Below are 18,408 nucleotides of genomic sequence, written 5' to 3' on the forward strand. Positions count from 1 at the left end.
CCCAGAAATGATGGGATCTGGGATGTCAGGGCAACACTGTAGTATTTGGACAAAACGTTTGGTAGAAGCCAAATTTACCACAGAGTTTTTGCCCAAATAGCAGAAGTCCTGGATGTGTTGATGCCACTTCTGGGTCACGTGGGCAGTGATGTGGAGATGTTGCTATACGTTGGATGGGCCTCCCTGTTGCTCCTGTTAAGTCCCCCCTCCAGCCCCATCTGTTTGCCAGGAGGGTCCCAGCACCCCTAATGGCAGTGTGTGTAAAATAAAGAGTTCACCGCTATGAGGCAAGTGTTTTGGTTTTTTTATTGCCGTGGGACACAAAGATTTCTGAGGCAAGACTTTAAGATAGTTTGTTTGTGTTTCAGAGGTTTAAAGCAACACTTCAGCCCAGGCTTTGATACTGAAGTCAACAAATGGCCTTCCTGGTGGAAAGGGACCATAAAGAAGTGCATCCTTCTCACACTCTCTTGTTTGCTCTCAGCCAATTAAATTTGGCTTTCACTAATTAAATGATGGAGGCTTCAACTGAAATGCATATAGAGCAGGTCATAATAATTGCAGCCCTAGTTGTCACAGCTATTCCCCCCCTGCATTTAGTGTGTACATGGCTTGTATATTTTCTGCTTTGCTGCAATTCATTGTCTTCCACACTTGCCCTGTAACCATCCCTTTGATTGCTCTCTGGCTTGGCCTCCTGCACTTTCCTAACTGTATATCCCTGAAGGTCATGAGTTTTCTCTTCCGACTCTATGAGTGAAGGCCAGAGGAATGAAATCAGTTAGCTTCTGGACAATCTCTTTATCCTCTCTGATTGCCCTCTACCAAGCACAGGAGTCTGCTAGGCCCACCAATTCTCCTACAAGGCATCTTATTTCTGATGTACTTAAAGAAATCCTTATGACTTGTCATGCTGCATTTGCCTCCTCGTTCTTCAAATTTGCTCCAAGGCCTTTCTAAAATCTCCAATTTACATCTCACCTGCCAAAGTTGCTCCTTTCTATTAGGATCACTTCTGCTGGGTATCCAATTTCTTTTTACAAGGGGAGCCTTTTTTTGGGGGCCTCCATAAGTTCGGTTACTTTGCTATTTAGTCATACGGGGAGTTAGTTTTTCCAGTCCTGTTCTGCTTGCTAGGAGGTATGTGCAAGCTACATAACCGCACTGTGATATTCTGCTTAATTTAAAACAAAAATCTCTCAATTTTAGTTGCTGTTACACATTTATTAACATGCTGACCTCTGAAGTTTAGAATAAAGGTAGTTATCAAAGGACAGTATTACAAGAGTAGATTTCCCAGGCACACCGGGACAATGGCTGGTAAAGCCTCATGTAGCATGCAGAAAGTCCATGATTCAGTCCTCATCTCTAGCTAAAAAGGATCAGGTGATATTAAAGATCGCTGTTTGAAACCCTGGAGTCCTACTGCCAATAAGTGCAGGCAGTTCTGTCCTGGAAAGACCAATGGCTTGACTCAGGATAAGACATATAAGTGTGTCTTTGTAGAGTAAGATCATAGAATCATAGAATAACAGAGTTGGGACCTCCTGGGCCATCTAGTCCAACTCCCTGCACTATGCAGGACACTTAGCTCATCCACTGTAACCTGCCACTAAAATTAGACCATATCACCTTATTGAGGCCCAATTTTTAAGTTTCACTGTTGTAGTAGAAAGTGCTGTTGAGTCACTTTATGGAAACCCCAAAGGGTTTTGAAGGCAAGAGACAAACAGCTGGTTTATTTATTATTTTATTTATTTATATTTTGATTTTTATACCACTGCTCTTCCAGTGGTCTCACGGCAGTTTACACAAGATAAAAATGGTAAAAATCCAATAAAACCCCATAAAACACCCCTTACAACAATAAATAAATAGACAGATGGCGAACTAAACTAATCTTTACTAGTATTTCCCCCCCCTCCCCATTCAGCTGGAGGGCCAAGCCTTCTTCCACTGGGAGTGAGGATCCAGATCTAAAGGCATAAAGGGGGGATACTCTGATGGAAACATCAGGACTCCACCATGGCCTCAACCATATGCCTGGCAGAAGTGCTCCATCTTGCAGGCTCTCTCATCTAAGTACTATGTGCTAATCCTAGTTAGCTTCTGAAGTCTGGCAAGATCTTGAACAGGTCATTTGCCCTGATTCAACAACATGTCAGAACACATGACGTGCTAGTGTTGCAGGACAGATGGGCGGTGTCTTGTCTTTGCTGTGATGAATATGTCATTGAAATACAATGCCACTAGGAGACCATGTGTCATGCCCCCACTGCCACCTCCGTCTCCCAGGAGTTGCCACAGCAGCCAGGGCCTGCAGCTGAGCCAGCTCTGGTAGAAGAGAGAGGGACCTCTGAATGTGCAGCAGGGGAAAGCAGTACAAGTCTGCCAGGCTCTTCCCAAGAGGCATCTTTGGTGCAGCCGCAGATGTATTCCAGCCCTGACAGCTCGCCTGAATGACGCAGATGAAACAGAAGGCTGGTGTTTGCTGAAGGCTGTAGGCAAGAGGCTGTAGGCATGCTGTCAAAGTAGATGGGGCCCAGCTGGGATAGCTCCTGGGGAGGATGAGCGAGTCCTCCCCCAGGTGCAGCCAATTAGCTGAGCTGCTTTTAGGAGAGACAGCAGCAGCTCTTTGGTGTGGATGCAATCTATGCAGAAACCCTCCTGTCCGGCTTGGATTCCTTGGTCTGCGAACTTCTGACTCCCATCGGCTTTCCTGACTCCTGGCAAACGGCTTTTGACTACACACCTGGTAATTGGACTGGTTTTGTTAATATATGCTTATCTGGACTCTGACCTTGGCTTTCCCTCGACTACTTTTGCCTCACCCTTAACTCGGCTTGCTTTGATTCCTAATGACTCAAACTGGACTTTGACTTGGCTCTGGTGTGGACTCCGGCTAGGCTCTGCAGCCCAGGCACCTCCTGCCACTGGGTGTGGCCAGCTAGGGCAGCATACCATGTCTTAATAGTAAACTCCAATTGAGGGAAATACCTATAGCAGGGGTAATAAACCTGTGGTCCTCCAGATGTTCATGGACGACAATTCCCATGAGCCCCTGCCAGCGTCCTTAAAAGAATTTTAAAGGATTTTGTGGGGGTAAGAAGTCTTGTCAGATGTCATTTTGAGAAAATAGACTTATTATGGCAAGCAATATGTTTTAACTTTCATATTTTTGAGCATAAAAAAATAAGAAACACATGCACAATGCAACTCGGAATTTCAGTTGAGCGCTTCGGCGCCAGTATGACAAGGCCATCAAATGTAGTTTGTGCTGTGTGCTAATTATGCTAATTAAAACATGGAAGCTAAAGGCAATTGTGCTTTGTAGTATCTTTTTGATGTGAGGCCCTCCTCAGGAAAGAACCAATCTTCGAGTCCCACCCTACTCCCCACTCTATGCATTTCTTGAAGAATGTATATGTTGCTTCTCCTTTGACAGGTTTAGTGAAGGAAAAAAAGCTTTAAGGGTTTCTTTAAAAAAAAAAACCTGATGATGACAGGCAGCACTAATCCAGTGTCCATTTGCAGCATTCTCCCTAAAAGCTGCTTAAGATAGTCTACCAGGTACAGGAGGGGGAAAAAAGCTGCCTGTTAAGTCCAGCACAATCCAATTATCCGGTTTATAAGGAAACTCTAAAGGAAGACTTAAGAGGAAGAACTTATGAAATCAAACCAGGAGCTAAATCTCCATTGGGGGTAGAGGAAGAGGGAAGATTTTCAAAGATAGGTATCTCCCAGTTGGGGCTTTAGCTATGTTTACAGTCAATAGGAGGGAGGCAACAATTTGTGCAGCTAACAGCACCACCAGGGACCACAGAGCTTGGCAGCTTCTGAGAAAGAACTTGATGTTTCAGAGAATTCCCAGGCCTTTCCTGCCCTCCTCTGCCCACCACCAGGTTCTGCTCATACCCATATTCTCTCCCACCCATTGTCATGCCTGTATGCTTCAGTTGCCAACCGCCAAGTAGTGGCTGGGGATCTCCAGAGACTTAGGGGAAGATATCACTTCCCATGGAGACAATGGCTGCTTTAGGAGATGGACTTTATGAAATTGTCCCCTGCTGAGGTCTCTCCTCTCCCTAAACCCTACCCTCACCAAACCTCACCCTCAAATCTTGACAGCCTTGTGGCCCAGCAGGGTCCATTTGCCTAGCGTAACATACCGGACTGGAAAACCTTTATATGAGTTTTAAAAATTATTTTGGCTGCGACAAAAAGAAAAAGGATTAAAGCAGGGGTAGTCAACCTGTGGTTCTCCAGATGTTCGTGGACTACAATCCCCATGAGCCCCTGCTCCAGTTAGTGTCTTCCTCGGGGCCCCCTGAAAGACAGGCCTCATCCATAGACCTGGAAGAGCTCATTGGAAAGCTCCCTGTTTCTGTTGGAGAGTTATAAAATAACATGATCAAGTGGTTTCTGTCTGGAATGCCAGGAAATTCCACACACCCTCCCTCCCCTTGGTCTCCTTGAACATTTCCTACCTGCCAGGCTTCAAATAGTGATTTTTTTCAAATAAATAGATGATATGTCTATAGCAAGGTCAGAATGCAATGAGTCCGGACTAGAACGGGTCAGTTTTTTTTCTGGACTGCTGAAGAACCGAAGGCTTTACTAGGAGACAGAACAGAATTAGTGGCTATCCGAGTTGTGTGATCACTTCTCATGTGAAATTATGAATGGTTTGGAGATTGTGAGCAGTGCCCTCAAATATGCTTGCCAAGTGTTCAGAATTGTTTTAAAATTGATCTTAACATTGCACATGCATATTCTTGCTCTGCAGCTTGTGAATTGTGATGCATATGTGGGGGATTTCAGCTGAAAACAAAGTGGCAGGATGGCCATACTGCTCACATGTCAGGATTACTGAATTGCATGAACGCACATATACCATTTTGACACAAAACTCCTAATTTTTGACATGAGCTCTTCCCAAGAACTGCAATAAAACTCATTTGTCTTTTTCTGATGGTATTAATGAAATGTAATTATTCCCATAAATTAATGGCCGCTTTTTGTGCCAGTTCCCATCCATGGTTCCTCTATATATTTGTGAAACAGCCTGGGGGGTGGAATGTGTCCAGCTGTCCAAGTTGGAATTGGGCCAATCAGGGTGCAGCCAGCAACACTGGGCTCACCCTGATTGGCCCTGCGCCTGCAGCTCCCACCCTCTGTCCCTGGACTCTAGCCTCTTTGCTCTCAGATGTACCTCAGTGCCTAGAGCCAGCAGCAGGTAAGGGGAGAGGGCCCTGGGCAAAGGGTCGAGGTGCAGGGCCTGCTAACCAGGGCTTCTTGGCCTGCTAGGCTGGGCCTGCTAATGAGAACCTCCCACCTGCTAAGCAGTGCCTGCTAACGAGGGCCTCCCGGCCTGCTGATTGCCTGCTAAGGAGCTCTGTCCTGGGCCTGCTTACAAGCTGGCCAGATCCCACCTGCCCCACTTGATCCAGCTGCGAGCTGTGGCCCAAAGCCACCTTGAGCTGCCTGGCTGGGGGCCAGGGAAGGGGACCCTTTCAAGACCTGTTCTTAGGAACGGGCTTTGAAGCTGGTGGTGGTATAAAATGGAATCAAGTGTCATGTACCGGGTTGCAAAATTGTAGTATTGTAGAAGTGGCACAAACATAGTATACAGAAAGAAAAAAACGGGGAAGATCAGCACTGCATATAGGTGCAAAAAACCCTCGCGACAGGACATGAAAACAAAATTAAACCAACACATGCACATGTTCTGTAATTTTACAGAGACTTGTAACATCTTTGCTGAAACCCTCATTTTGGAAACTGGACTGTGTCCCACCTTATCTTCTGTGTTTCTCTTTTCCAAATCGCATCACTTCCTGCATGAGGTAACTTTTTATCTCTCTCCCATTCTCTTCTCTCTCTCTCTCTCTGTTGCGGCTTGCTTTTCCAGCAGTATTTCTCTCTGGGTCTCTCACTCTGTGATGAATGAGTTTCATTCATCTTTCTCTCTAGGGTTTTGTGAAAAAGCTTTAGACTTCACTTGCTCCCATTTTCTCAGCTCTGCTAATCATTTCCATGGTGACAGAGAAAGAAGGGGATGGCAGAGTGGGTGGCAGGGTGGTCAGAGGTCAAGAGTGGCCACTTTCTGAATTAAAGCTTTGAATTCCATTAGGAGGTGACACAATGCAACCAAGAGTAACTCTCCAAGAAATTGGCTGTCAATGGAATCAAAGCAAAGAGGAAGGGAGGAGGAGAAGAAGGGGGAAGAGATCAGGGAGAGGCCTTTGCCATCGCTGTCAGGATTACACTTGGGGACTTAATAGAGCAGTGATTAATTAGTGTAGCCATGTGCCATGTTTCAGTAAAGTCTCACTCTCAAGTCCCCACGTGAGCTATGGAGCTATCTCAACATGTCCTCAGGGAATAGTTCCATGAAAGTGTTGGATGGAAGGCGAGAGATAAATGTGATGATGATGATGTTATCCATTCAGTTGTGTCCAACCCTTGGTGATTCTATAGGAAAGTCTTTGCCATGCACCCCTGTCTCTGACCGCTTCTTTTAGTTGGTTCATGGTCATTCCTGTATCAGCTTTGATCGTGTTGAGCCAGCGGATCCTTTGGCGACCACGTTTCCTTTTGCCGCTGACCATGTTGAGTATTAATGATTTTTCTAGCGAGTTTGATTGCATGATGTGTCCAAAGTAAATGAGCTTTAGCCGTAATATCTTCCCTTCCAATGACATAAAATAGATAAATGTACATAAGTTCAAAGCGGAATATTCAGATCAGGATCCCCCAAATAAAGTGCATCCCATATAATGGGATGGAGATAATCAGTTCAAACTTATAGGTAGAGTGTAAGAGTAAATTAACATACAGCATAATGAAAATGATTAACAGATTCCAGAGATAAATAGGAGAAAATTGGCAATTTGGATTTGTTTGTGTTCACTTGAGACTGAATTGCATGGGAAACATCTTGGGTCCAATAAATATGCCACATTAAGAGAATAAAGGGTAAATAGAGAACCAGTTGCTGACAGTGGTTAGCTGAGATCTTGCCCTTCTGCCCCAATTTTGCTAGAACATGGTTGGTCTCACCGCTGGGCAAATCAAGGTGATCACCTCGGGTGACAGACTTTTGAGGCATCCCACAAGGTGAAAAGAGTCTCCTCTGCTGGGTAGAAGGGAAGCCTGGAAGCCCCACAGTTCTGGAATGACTCTGGTCTTCTCTAGCTGCAATGAGGGAGCTTGTTGGAAGGCTACTGAAGAACTTGTCTGGTTTTGTTCTTATGTTATTCAGTATGACTCCCCAGTGAGTAAAACATTCATTTTCTACTTCTCACTTTTCTCTCTGTTGAACGGGAGCATGCTTGCCAACACTCTGATGGGACCATGAAATCTTGCAGAATCACACCAGATCTCCAGGTGAGAGAGACCAGGTCCCCTTGAGAAAATGGTTGCTTTGGAGGGTGAATTGTATGACATTATACACTCCGGAGGTCCCTCTCCATACTGTGTCTTCATGTTCTAAGACAGTGGTTTCTCAACCTAGGGGTCGCGACCCCATTTGGGGTTGCCTGGCCCCTTTGTCGGGGTCCCCTGCTTGATTGCTGCCGCTGCAGTGGCAGCCGGGGGCGGGAAGCAAGCGGTGGTGGGGCAGCAGTGGCGGGCAGTGGTGGGGAGCGGTGCAGCGGCAGCAAAGCAATTTCAATGGCCACCTCCACGCTGCCTGCCCGTTGTGGGCACGTGCATGCAGCCGCCGTGACCCTGCTCCTGCCGCAGTTGGGGCTATGGCATGAGTGCGGTTCAGAACCGTTGTTCTAAGAGAAATTGCTGGAAACTGCCTTTAAAATATATATATATATATATATATCCCCACCTGTTTGAGGTTCAGATTTTATTTTCTCTCCCTGTGTTATTTCTGGAACTGTAAACAGGGGGAGGTATAAGCCTTGAGCCTTGGAAAGCAGTTAGCTTAATCATCAGGGCTTATTTTGGCAGAATGCTCCTTAGAAGCCCAGATTGTGATAGGGAGTGGAATCCATAAATAGTTTGGGGAGGGAGAAAGATAGGATGGTCTGCAACACAGATCTGAAAACAGGAGCCCCAAATCCCATTTCTTTGATGCAGAAAGATCTTCAGTGGCCTTTAAAGCAACTTTAATGTTCATTTGCCACAAGTTTAAAGCAAATCAAATTGTCATTCTTTGCCTATGGCCTTTCTCCCCTTTCTGTCTGGTAAATAAAGACTTGTTTCTCCTCCTTGAGATGGGTGGTGGGAAGTGCTGTCAAGTCACAGTTGACTTATGGCGACCTTTGAGGTTTCCAAGGCAAGACACATTCAGAAGTGGACTGCCACAACCCTGATACTATTTGGAAGTCTCTTATCTAAATGCTGACCCTGGTACTATTTAGCAGTCTCTTTATCTAAATGCTAACCCTGGTACTATTTAGCGGTCTCTTTCTCTAAATGCTAACCCTGGTACTATTTGGAAGTCTCTTGTCTAAATGCTAACCCTGGTACTATTTAGCAGTCTATTTATCTAAATGCTAACCCTGGTACTATTTGGAAGTCTCTTGTCTAAATGCTAACCCTGGTACTATTTAGCAGTCTATTTATCTAAATGCTAACCCTGGTACTATTTGGAAGTCTCTTGTCTAAATGCTAACCCTGGTACTATTTAGCAGTCTATTTATCTAAATGCTAACCCTGGTACTATTTGGAAGTCTCTTGTCTAAATGCTAACCCTGGTACTATTTAGCAGTCTTTTTATCTAAATGCTAACCCTGGTACTATTTAGCAGTCTATTTATCTAAATGCTAACCCTGGTACTATTTGGAAGTCTCTTAATCTAAATGCTAACCCTGGTACTATTTGGAAGTCTCTTATCTAAATGCTAACCAGGGCTGATCCTGTTTAGCTCCCAAGATCTGGCTAGCCTGTGCCATTCAGGTCCAGGCTCCTTGAGACAACATTCAGGAAATAATGGACTTTCAAAGAACGTTGCTGAAAGTATTTCTTTTAGAACACTGATGTCCTGCCTTTCTTCAGGTCTTGGGATGAACAACCAAAACAGCATAATACAAATTCAAACTGCAGCTCGGGTGCCATCAAATATAAATTTCACAACTCTTCAGTGCCCCAATGAAAACTCTAACGCAGCAAACTCTGGAGCACTGCATTAGGAGAAAATACTCCTCCTCCAAGCCCTTACCAGAAATATATTGTGTGGAACAGATGATGAATGACTGCAGAGATGAGTAAATGTTACCTGTTTTGTTTCTGGTTATATTCAATGTTATATCTGTCAACTGCTTTCAAATCTGGGTCTCTCAGAGTCAAGTTCAATCCTCAGATTCCTTTACCACACTGGGGTAGGAATGGCAGCCTCCAGGTGGGAACTGGGGATCCCCTGGAATAAGAGCTCATCTCCAGAGGACAGAGATTAGTTTCCCTGGAGAAAATGGATGCTTGGGAGGTGGACTCTATGGCGATGTGTCCCACCGACGTCCCTGTCCTGCCCAGACTTCATCCCCCAAATCTAGACATTTTCCAGCCTGGACCTGGTAACGTCCCCCCACCAATCCTCTGTTGGTGACCAGGGAGTACCTGGCAGTGCTACACTGGGCCACAACACTTCCTGTAATGAATGTAGAATCCACTGAGTTTACTTTCTGTTGAATTTGGGGTCTGTTCTCGAAATGTTATATGTAGTGAGGTGGGTCTTATGTCAACAGGCTGCACTGAACCTTACTATATGTGCTCTGAGGCCTACCTCAGATACCCAGGCCCCAATTGGCGGTTGGCAACCCTACATCGGTTTTGTTTGCCATCTGTTAACCAGCTTGCGTTCGGCAGGATCAACATTCAGAAAATGTTCATTTATGTTTGAAAAGTTGGCGCCTGATCAACGGTGCCTGCACGCGTGTAGTTTCTCCGAAGTTTCCCCCATCTGCTCCCTTATCTGCAACCACTGCCAACTCCCTTCCGATGGTTTGCCACACTCTTTGTGCACAAAACACCCACGATTTAGTGACCCAATGAGGGTTGCCATCCTCCAGATGGGGCCTGGAGATCTCCTGGGATTACAATTGAGCTCCAGACTACAGAGATCAATTCCTTGGGAGTAAAGGGCAGCTTTGGGAAGATGCATGTCATTACTAGGAGAAAAGCCCATTTTAAAAACAGGCCATAGTAAGGCAGAGGGAGGATAGAAGGGCCCTTGCAGACCAGGGCACGTCTGGCAGCAAGGTAGGCTTCCTGGACCTGCACAAGAGTGAAGGCAGACAGGCCCCTCCAGCTCTCCTGGCAGCCAAGAGGCTTGAGAGTATGCTGGAACTGCAGCAGTACTCATGTACGGCCTTCTCCAGCCATCCCCAGTTCCCCAGCTTGCTTGTTGCCTGCTCTTCATCCTCACGCCAAGTGCTGGGAAGCCATACAAAGGAGGAGGAGTGCAGGGGCGGAAATGGAGAAAAACCTCTGATTGGTGATCAGTGGGGGAGTGCTGTCATCCTATTGGGGGCATGTCCCCCAGTGAGGGCCAATCAGAGGCCCGGCACAACATTGGAAGGACCATGCGTTTTTTATGTGGCGTGACAACACACCGCTGAGTGGCTTTCTTCCCCAAACCTTCCCCTCATCTGCTTACACCCCCTAGTCTCCATTAATTTTTTTCAAAATGAAAGTGACAACTCTGTGTGACTTTCACTTGCAAGCTGTCCCCTTGTGTTGTGCATCGCTGCTTGTCATGGTGATTGTTAATGGTACAGGCAGGCAAACAGTCTTGGTCTGGATCTGTTCACCTATGTTTGTTTTCACATTTGTCCCATATGAATTGGGGTTTCCCCCCAGCATTCCCCCCTTCTAAATGTTTGATATTAAAATGTGTTTGACCAACAAGAAGAGTTCTTATACCCCCTCCATTGTATTCTTGCCTCTTGATTTCTGTTTAACTCAAACAAGCAAACTGTTCAGGCTGGGAATATTTTAGATGCATTCTTGCACTGCGTTATAGGGATGATTTGGGAGGGGATGTAAAAGTAGTTTCCTCTTGTTTTTATCATGTTGTGATTCACGTTTAGAGACGTAATTTTGATCCCACCCCTCCCCCAAAAAAATCTGTCAATCACCTGGAAAGTTTTCTTTCAAAACAGGCAAGATATAAATGCTGTAATTTTAAATAAAGGTGAATACTGGAGCAATCCTAAACCCTGTCACCTCCTTATAAGCCCATTGCTTTCAGTGGTCTTAGAAGGGCATGACTTTGCTTAGGATTGCCCCGCAAATAAAATGGAAGGTCTAAAGAAAATCGAGGGCCCTAGATAGCCCTGCTCCCTTTTCAGTTTATTATTAATGTCAAATCCATTGCAGATTAAAAAAAAATCCTGCAGACACCAAAGAAAGCAGACAAGACTTCTGTGCTCTTAATTTGATTATTCCGTGTTTGAATGGCAAGTGGGTTTCCGTGAGTAGTGCGGCTTGGAGTCTGACTCTGCTTTGACTTTCTTCACCCTTGAGGTTGTGGCAAACGTATAGTCTATGCCTCCCCCCCCCTCTCCCATTTATTTCAGAGATTAGGTGTTGTCAGTCTGGCTCTGCAGCCAGCTTTTGAATTCCTCTGGGATGGGAGGACTGATCTGCCCCCACTGCTCTGATTCATAGATGAGAGACTCCCAGCAACTAGCTCTGCTGCTGTGGGACTTGGCTTGGGGGGGGGGGCAGAGCATCCGATGAACTGCTTGGCTGAAGTTTTAATTTGCTCATCATCTTTGGCTGATCTGATTAGCGGCTGGAGCTAATTACCTGCAGGACTGCTCCTTGGCTCTTCTTCTAGCTGTGCCTCTGATGAAAGTAGTGTTGCCAGCTGTGAGTTGGGAAACACCTGGAGACTTTGGGGGTGGAGCTGGGGGTGGGCAGGATTTGGGGCAGGGAGGGACCTCAGTGGAGTATAATGCTATGAAGTTCTCCCTCCAAAGCAGCCATTTTCTCTAGGGGGACTGATCTCTGTTGCTTGGAGATGAGACGTAAACCTGGGGGATCCCCAGGTTCCCCGTGGGGACTGGCATCCCTGTGTGAAAGGGGGGCATCTCTAAATGACAAGGGTGCTGGTGCCTGAGTGGAAAAAGGGAATTCTTCTCCCCAGGCCATTTTGGATTTCTAGATTGCCCCTTGCTGAAATGAACTCTTGGTTCATTTCCAGTTTGGTGTAGTGGTTAGGAGTGCGGACTTCCAATTTGGCAAGCCCGGTTCAATTCTGCGCTCCCCCACATGCAGCCAGCTGGGTGACCTTGGGGGGGGGGGAGGAGTGGGGAATCAAACCATCTTGACAGATTAGAAATCACTGCTCTTAACCATGACAGTAGGGTACGGGATTGCGCATTTGCCACCCATCATGAAGTTCTGCCCTTAAGGAATGGAAGCATGGGAACAGACTTCCCGTTTTTATGCTGCCCTCCCTCCAGGGGGTTCAAGAGAAGTGTCCTCAGTAGATCTCAAGGAGTAGGAGAACTCAGTATGAACTGACTCTTTGCTTGCACCAAAATCCTTTAGAGCTTTTCGAGGTAAAAACCCGCAATGTGAATTATGCCTAAACATATCTAGGTACTGAAGGAGTTTTCAGAGAAGCAGCAGCAGTATTGGTAAATGAAAAGGCTGTGCCTCCCCTTGTGTTCTGAATGGTTTCTTATTTTGGGGATTATTAATGATATAGGCAGGAGAACTGTCTTGATCTGGATCTATTCACATATATTTGTTTACCCATGGCCTCATGTGAATTGGGGTTTCTCCCCAGCTTTTTAGTACCCAAAGGAGTCTCGAAGCATGTTACAACTTCCTGCCCTCCCTGTCCCTGCTACAGACACCTTCGGTGGTAGGTGAGGCTGAGAGAGCTCTGAGAGAACTGAGGCTAGCCTGAGGCCACCCAACTGGCTTCCTGAAGGAATGTGGATCAAATCCACTGCTCCAGATTAGAGGACGCTGCTCTTTTAACCACTACATCAAGCTGGCTCTTTGGACCAGTGTAACAGGTTCTTTCTGCATAAACCTGAGAACAAATGAATAGCAGACTTTTGCTTTTGTGTGTGTGTGTGTGTGTGTGTGTGTGTTTAGGGGGAGGGCAGGCTCACATGAGAACCCTGTACAGAAAGCAGGGACATAGTGTTCCCTAAAAGATACTAAAGCCCTAATGATGTTGCTTTAGGATGCTTTGGGCTGATCTTGCGTTGAGCAGGGGGTTGGACTAGATGGCCTGTATGGCCCCTTCCAACTCTATGATTCTGTGATTCTGTATATTTGTGTTCTAGTGGTGGTCCCTGACTGCTAGTGAAGCTGATGAATGGGACCTCTCACGATAACCTTCACCCGCGTCTCCAGAGACAGAAGATGGATGAAGAAGAAGGCCTACAGTGCAATCCATTGTAGATTTACTCAGTCTAAGTCCACTGAAGTTGGTGGGCTTGGCCTGGAGTAATTCTGGTTAGAACCACACAACTAGTCCATGAACCCAATTATCAAACCGATAGAAAGTGAAATGTTCCATTTCCCAATAAAAAGCTTTTGCACTGAGCCAGGGCATTGGTCTTGGTAATTGAATTAGTATTTCATTTTGGAGTGAAAATGAAATTTAAGGGGACAGTTTTTGTCAGCTGATACTGAGTTCCTAACTGAAAATAAGGGGGACAGAATCGGAGAATTTATCTGGGTAAAGCATGTGTCCCCCTCTGTTGAACTGGTCATTGCATGCTGCTGGTGGGTTCCATGAGAAAATGAGGAATTCCCATGAGGGTCTGTACAGTACATTTTTACGTTCAAGGAAGGCTTGGTTGTAGTGAGATTAAAAGGGAGGAAAAGATACCACCATATTCAGAGATGTGCTATCTTCAGGGGAAAAAACCCCTACTTATTCCCTGCCTTTGATTTTCTAATCTCCCACATAGTGAAAAGCACAAACCTCTAGGTTTGCTTCTTCTGAAGGAGCTTCCTCAGGAAAAGAGAGTGAAGGCCAACATTTCTCTAATCTCTCATTCTGCCTTGTAGAGATCTCTCTCATCTCCATCTGCAACAGAATCTGCTGTTCATGTACGTGTGACACGGGAAGCATAGATAGCTTTGCAGTAGGTTTATTCAGCAGGACAATAGTTCTAACATTGGCTGTTCCTCCTGACAGCTTCTGTCTTGCTTTCCTTTCTTCGTTTTTTGTTACATCTTTATTTCTCATACAGGGAATGCGTATGGGCAAATGGTCTCTAGTATTACCTTTTTTGTCAATGAAGTGCTTCATGTGAACTCAAGGAGTCCATGCCGGAGGACTCTTACAGAAAGCTGGACTTTGTCATGCGGATTTCAGAGGGTTCCAGTTCTATTCCAGCTTGAAGTATGTTCCAGGGGTTTCTCAACAGTGGAAAAAGTTGAGAAAGGCTGCCCTAACTGGTGGATGGCAACCATACCATGGATTCCAGCTCAGACAGACTTTTTGAGGATAAATAGTCAAAAACTCCCTCTATCCAATGGCGGTGTCAGGGGTTCTAGGTTTATCTTCTATAGCAGTGGTCCCCAACCTGCGGGCCGCGGCCCGGCGCCGGGCCGCAAAGGCCATGGCGCCGGGCCGCGGCTCCCTCTCCCCGCCCCCCCCCCCCGCAGTAAAAAACTTCCCCGGCCGCAAGGTTGCGGCCCGGGAAGCTACTTACTGCGGGAGGGCGGGGAGAAGGAATGAGGGCCGGGCTGTGCCCGTGCAGGCCGCGCCGGCGCGGCCCGATCCGCGGGCGCGGCCCGCGGGTGCGGCCCGATCTGCGGGCGCGGCCGGGCGCGGCTCGCGGGTGCGGTCGGCGGGCGCGGCCGGGCGCGGCTCGCGGGTGCGGTCGGCGGGCGCGGCCGGGCGCGGCTCGCGGGTGCGGCCGGCGGGCGCGGCCGGGCGCGGCCCGATCCGCGGGCGCGGCCCGAAGCGTGGGCGTGGCCCGCGCGGGCGCGGTCCCTGCGGGCGCGGCCCGATGCCCTGCCGGTCCCCAGCCTAAAAAAGGTTGGGGACCACTGTTCTATAGGGTTGCAAACCTCCAGGTTGAGGCTGAAGATCTCCTTGGATTATGACAAGTCTCCAGAGATCAGTTCATTTGGAGAAAATGGCTACTTTGGAAGGCGGACTCTATGGGATTGTACCCCAATGAAGTCTCTCCCTTCGCCGGACCCTGCTTTCTTTCATCTCCACCCCCAAAATCTCCAGGTATTTCCCAACTTGAAGCTGGCAATGCTTATCTTCAAGACTCCTCTCTTTACTCTTCTGTCTTATCATTAAACATTATAAAGTTGAAGGTGTGTGCAGACAGCTCACTGTCTACCTGATTGGCCCTCCCTGGGTGTGCCACCAATAGGGAGGGAGCACTCTGCCATGATTCACAATATTCTGATATCAGCAACAGTCTTGCTAACATGGTGTGGTGCCTTTTAGACTGGAGCTCTCTTCCAGCACATAACTGGCATTACTTAATTGGCTCAGGTGAGCCAGGTGAGCTGACAAGGCAGGGAGCTGCAGCTGGAGGCTGGGAAGAGGAATGAGGATCTCCTGCAACAACTTTGGAACCTAAGCCCTGGTTTGTCTGCAGCTTAATTCCCTCCTGCTGGTCAGAGTTCTCTGCCCATTGAACATCTGGGCTGGCTAAGCTCTCGTCCTGCTGAGGCTTTGGTGAAGCTGGGAGCTCTTGGCAAGGCTTTTCTTCCACTAAACTACTCTGACTATATTTTTTTCCTGACATCTAGCTGATATCATTGTATTAAACCCATTACTGCAGGTCCTATGCTCTTCTGCCAATAAGAACCATTCCCTGTCCTCCCCCAAGTGGCCTTTCAAATACTTAAAGAGAGTCCTCATGTCCCTTCTTCTCCAGGCTGAGTATTCCCAAGCTTTCCCCCACAAGGCTTGGTCCCCAAGCCCCAGATCATCCTCATCAGTCTCCTGATGCTGGTGTGCCAGGCCCCCATCCCTTTTGGATCCTGGGGGTGAGCAGCCATGGCCTGGGAACTCTACAGAGCTCATCCATTTTGAAGGTGGAGCTTAGCTCTGCCCCATTTGTATTGGCAACAGGCAGACTATTGAATGGTTTGATCCACTTCATTTTTCCCATGTGAACTGATCTCTGTTGCTTGGAGCAGTGGTCCCCAACCTGCCGGCCGCGGCTCCCTCTCCCCGCCCCCCCGCAGTAAAAAACTTCCCAGGCCGCAAGCTTGCGGCCCGGGAAGCTACTTACTGCGGGAGGGCAGGGAGAGGGAATCAGGGCCGGGCTGCGCCCGTCCAGGCCGCGCCTGCGCGGCCCGATCTGCGGGCGTGGCTCGCGGGCGTGGCCCGATCCGCGGGCGTGGCTTCCGGGCGCGGCCCGATCCGCGGGCGCGGCTCGAGGCGCGGGCGCGGCCCGAGGCGTGGGTGTGGCTCGCGGGCGTGGCCCGATCCGCGGGCGTGGCTTCCGGGCGCGGCCCGATCCGCGGGCGCGGCTCGCGGGCGCGGCTCGAGGCGCGGGCGCGGCTCGAGGCGCGGGCGCGGCCCAAGACGTGGGCGTGGCCCGCGCGGGCGCGGCCCGATGCCCTGCCGGTCCCCAGCCTAATAAAGGTTGGGGACCACTGGCTTGGAGATCAGCTGTAATAGCAAAAGCTCTCCAGATATCACCTGGAGCTCCTACACCAGCCTGGTGAAAAACTTCCTGTCCTTGTAGTACATCTGTGTAGAAATGGACAGGTACAGGGTTTAATGGCATGGAGGTAAGTACTTTTACCTGTGAAATAATTCATTTATTAATTTGTCACATTTATATACCACCCTCCCTGAAGGCTCTGCTTAATATCTGAATAAACCTCTGTTACAGGGACAGAACATTTCCCTCCCTTCATGTAGCTGAGAATTCTACCCGTAATTTTGACAGATCTGGGTTGAGAAATATGTAGAGATGGGGGGGGGGGAGCAGGGTAAGCCTTGGAGACAGATTTTTGGAAGGGGAGGGACCTCAGTTGGGTCTAATGCCATAGAGTCCACTCTGCAGGGTATGGTTCACAGCAACATGTGCAAAGGCCGAAACAATCACTGACTAAATCTTTAAGGACACTTTTTGGTTTGTTGATAAGATCTATCATGTTCCAGTGGAGGGCTGAGATGCTTTGTGTTGGCAAGGGCAAATCACTTAACAGACCAAATTGTGAGGACTCACAACCAGAAACAGTGACTGCTAGCACACAACTTAATTAATGATGAAACACATCCAGTGTTTTTGACTTGGAACCTGGGAGCTAGGATTGTTCTGTCAATGCGGCCCACGATACGCAGCAAAGCAAACCAGCAACGACTTTTTAACCAGATTTGTCAAGAAGGCAAAAATGGTTTCCATCTGCCTTCTTTGACATCGTGCTTTTGAGAGATTTCTTTGGGGTATCGCAGGGAGCGTGTGCCAAACCAAAGCACACAAATTGGCAACAAACGTCATCTGTCTTCTCTGGGCATAGGAGACTTACGGGCAGTATTCAGCAGCCTCTCTTAGCCTTGGCATAAAGCCCCTTCATGCCATTTGAGCTTTCACCCCTTTGACAAGACACAGGTGAAGACAGCCCATCTGCTCCCTGCCAGTGCTGCTAACCCCTCATCAATCAGGAGAGCAAGAGATTTTTGGAAATCATGGCGCGGAAATGGCTCGCAAACCTATTGAGAAGCTTTGCATTGGATCTCTTCAAAGCGGCACATGCATGGAAATGCTACTGGTCCAACCAGATTGGCAGCTCCATGGCAGAAGGGAACTTCTCTTTTCCACAGCCTGGCTAGCTTGGAAACTGATACACTCCCAAATTAGGGGGAGCAGGAGCAGTAGGAGAGGCACCCTTGCCTGGATAGAAGGCAAGCAAACTCAAAGTAACTCCAAAATGAGTTTTAGATTTTCTTTGGGGAAGTATAGGCATATGTGTATTGAAAGGTATTACAATAAGCATAAGAATAACAAAATGATTGTGTTCAGAAGGACATGGGCCTGAAGGGTTAAAAACAGAAGAGAAAGAGAAAGCAGAGCCAACGACTGAGCAAGATATCTGTGCCTTGAGGAGCCACAAGGGGCGGCGGGGGGGGGGGGGGACTCAGAGAATTTAAACAAGAGGAAAAGGGAGAGAAAGTGTGTGTGTGTGTGTTTGTGTGTGTGTTTGAGTGAATATACCTACATGTGTTAATAGACACCCCTGAAACATTCTTCATGCTTTGGGGAGCCGCAGAAGATGAACGGCCATGCAGAATATGGTTGGGAAGATGAGCAGTGTACATGCTTACCTAGGGCCCCTCCCCTTCCCACCCCCTCCAGGCCCATCATAGGTCATTTGGGGGATGGTGATTTAACATGACCATATATAATATCACCTGATAAATGGTTAACAAATTTTAAAAAATATATATATGTAAAGGTAAAGGTATCCCCTGTGCAAGCACCAGGTCAT

At 47.6% G+C, this 18,408-nt stretch overlaps 1 protein-coding gene across 1 annotated transcript in view; it reads left to right on the plus strand.

Moving 5' to 3' along the window:
- Positions 1-18,408, plus strand: part of PTN (pleiotrophin) — a 90,323-nt gene that overhangs the window by 22,720 nt on the left and 49,195 nt on the right. The gene's annotated exons all lie outside the window — the stretch shown is intronic.

The sequence above is a fragment of the Paroedura picta genome, chromosome 5 (assembly GCF_049243985.1).
Source record: "Paroedura picta isolate Pp20150507F chromosome 5, Ppicta_v3.0, whole genome shotgun sequence".
Taxonomy (NCBI): Eukaryota; Metazoa; Chordata; class Lepidosauria; order Squamata; family Gekkonidae; genus Paroedura; species Paroedura picta.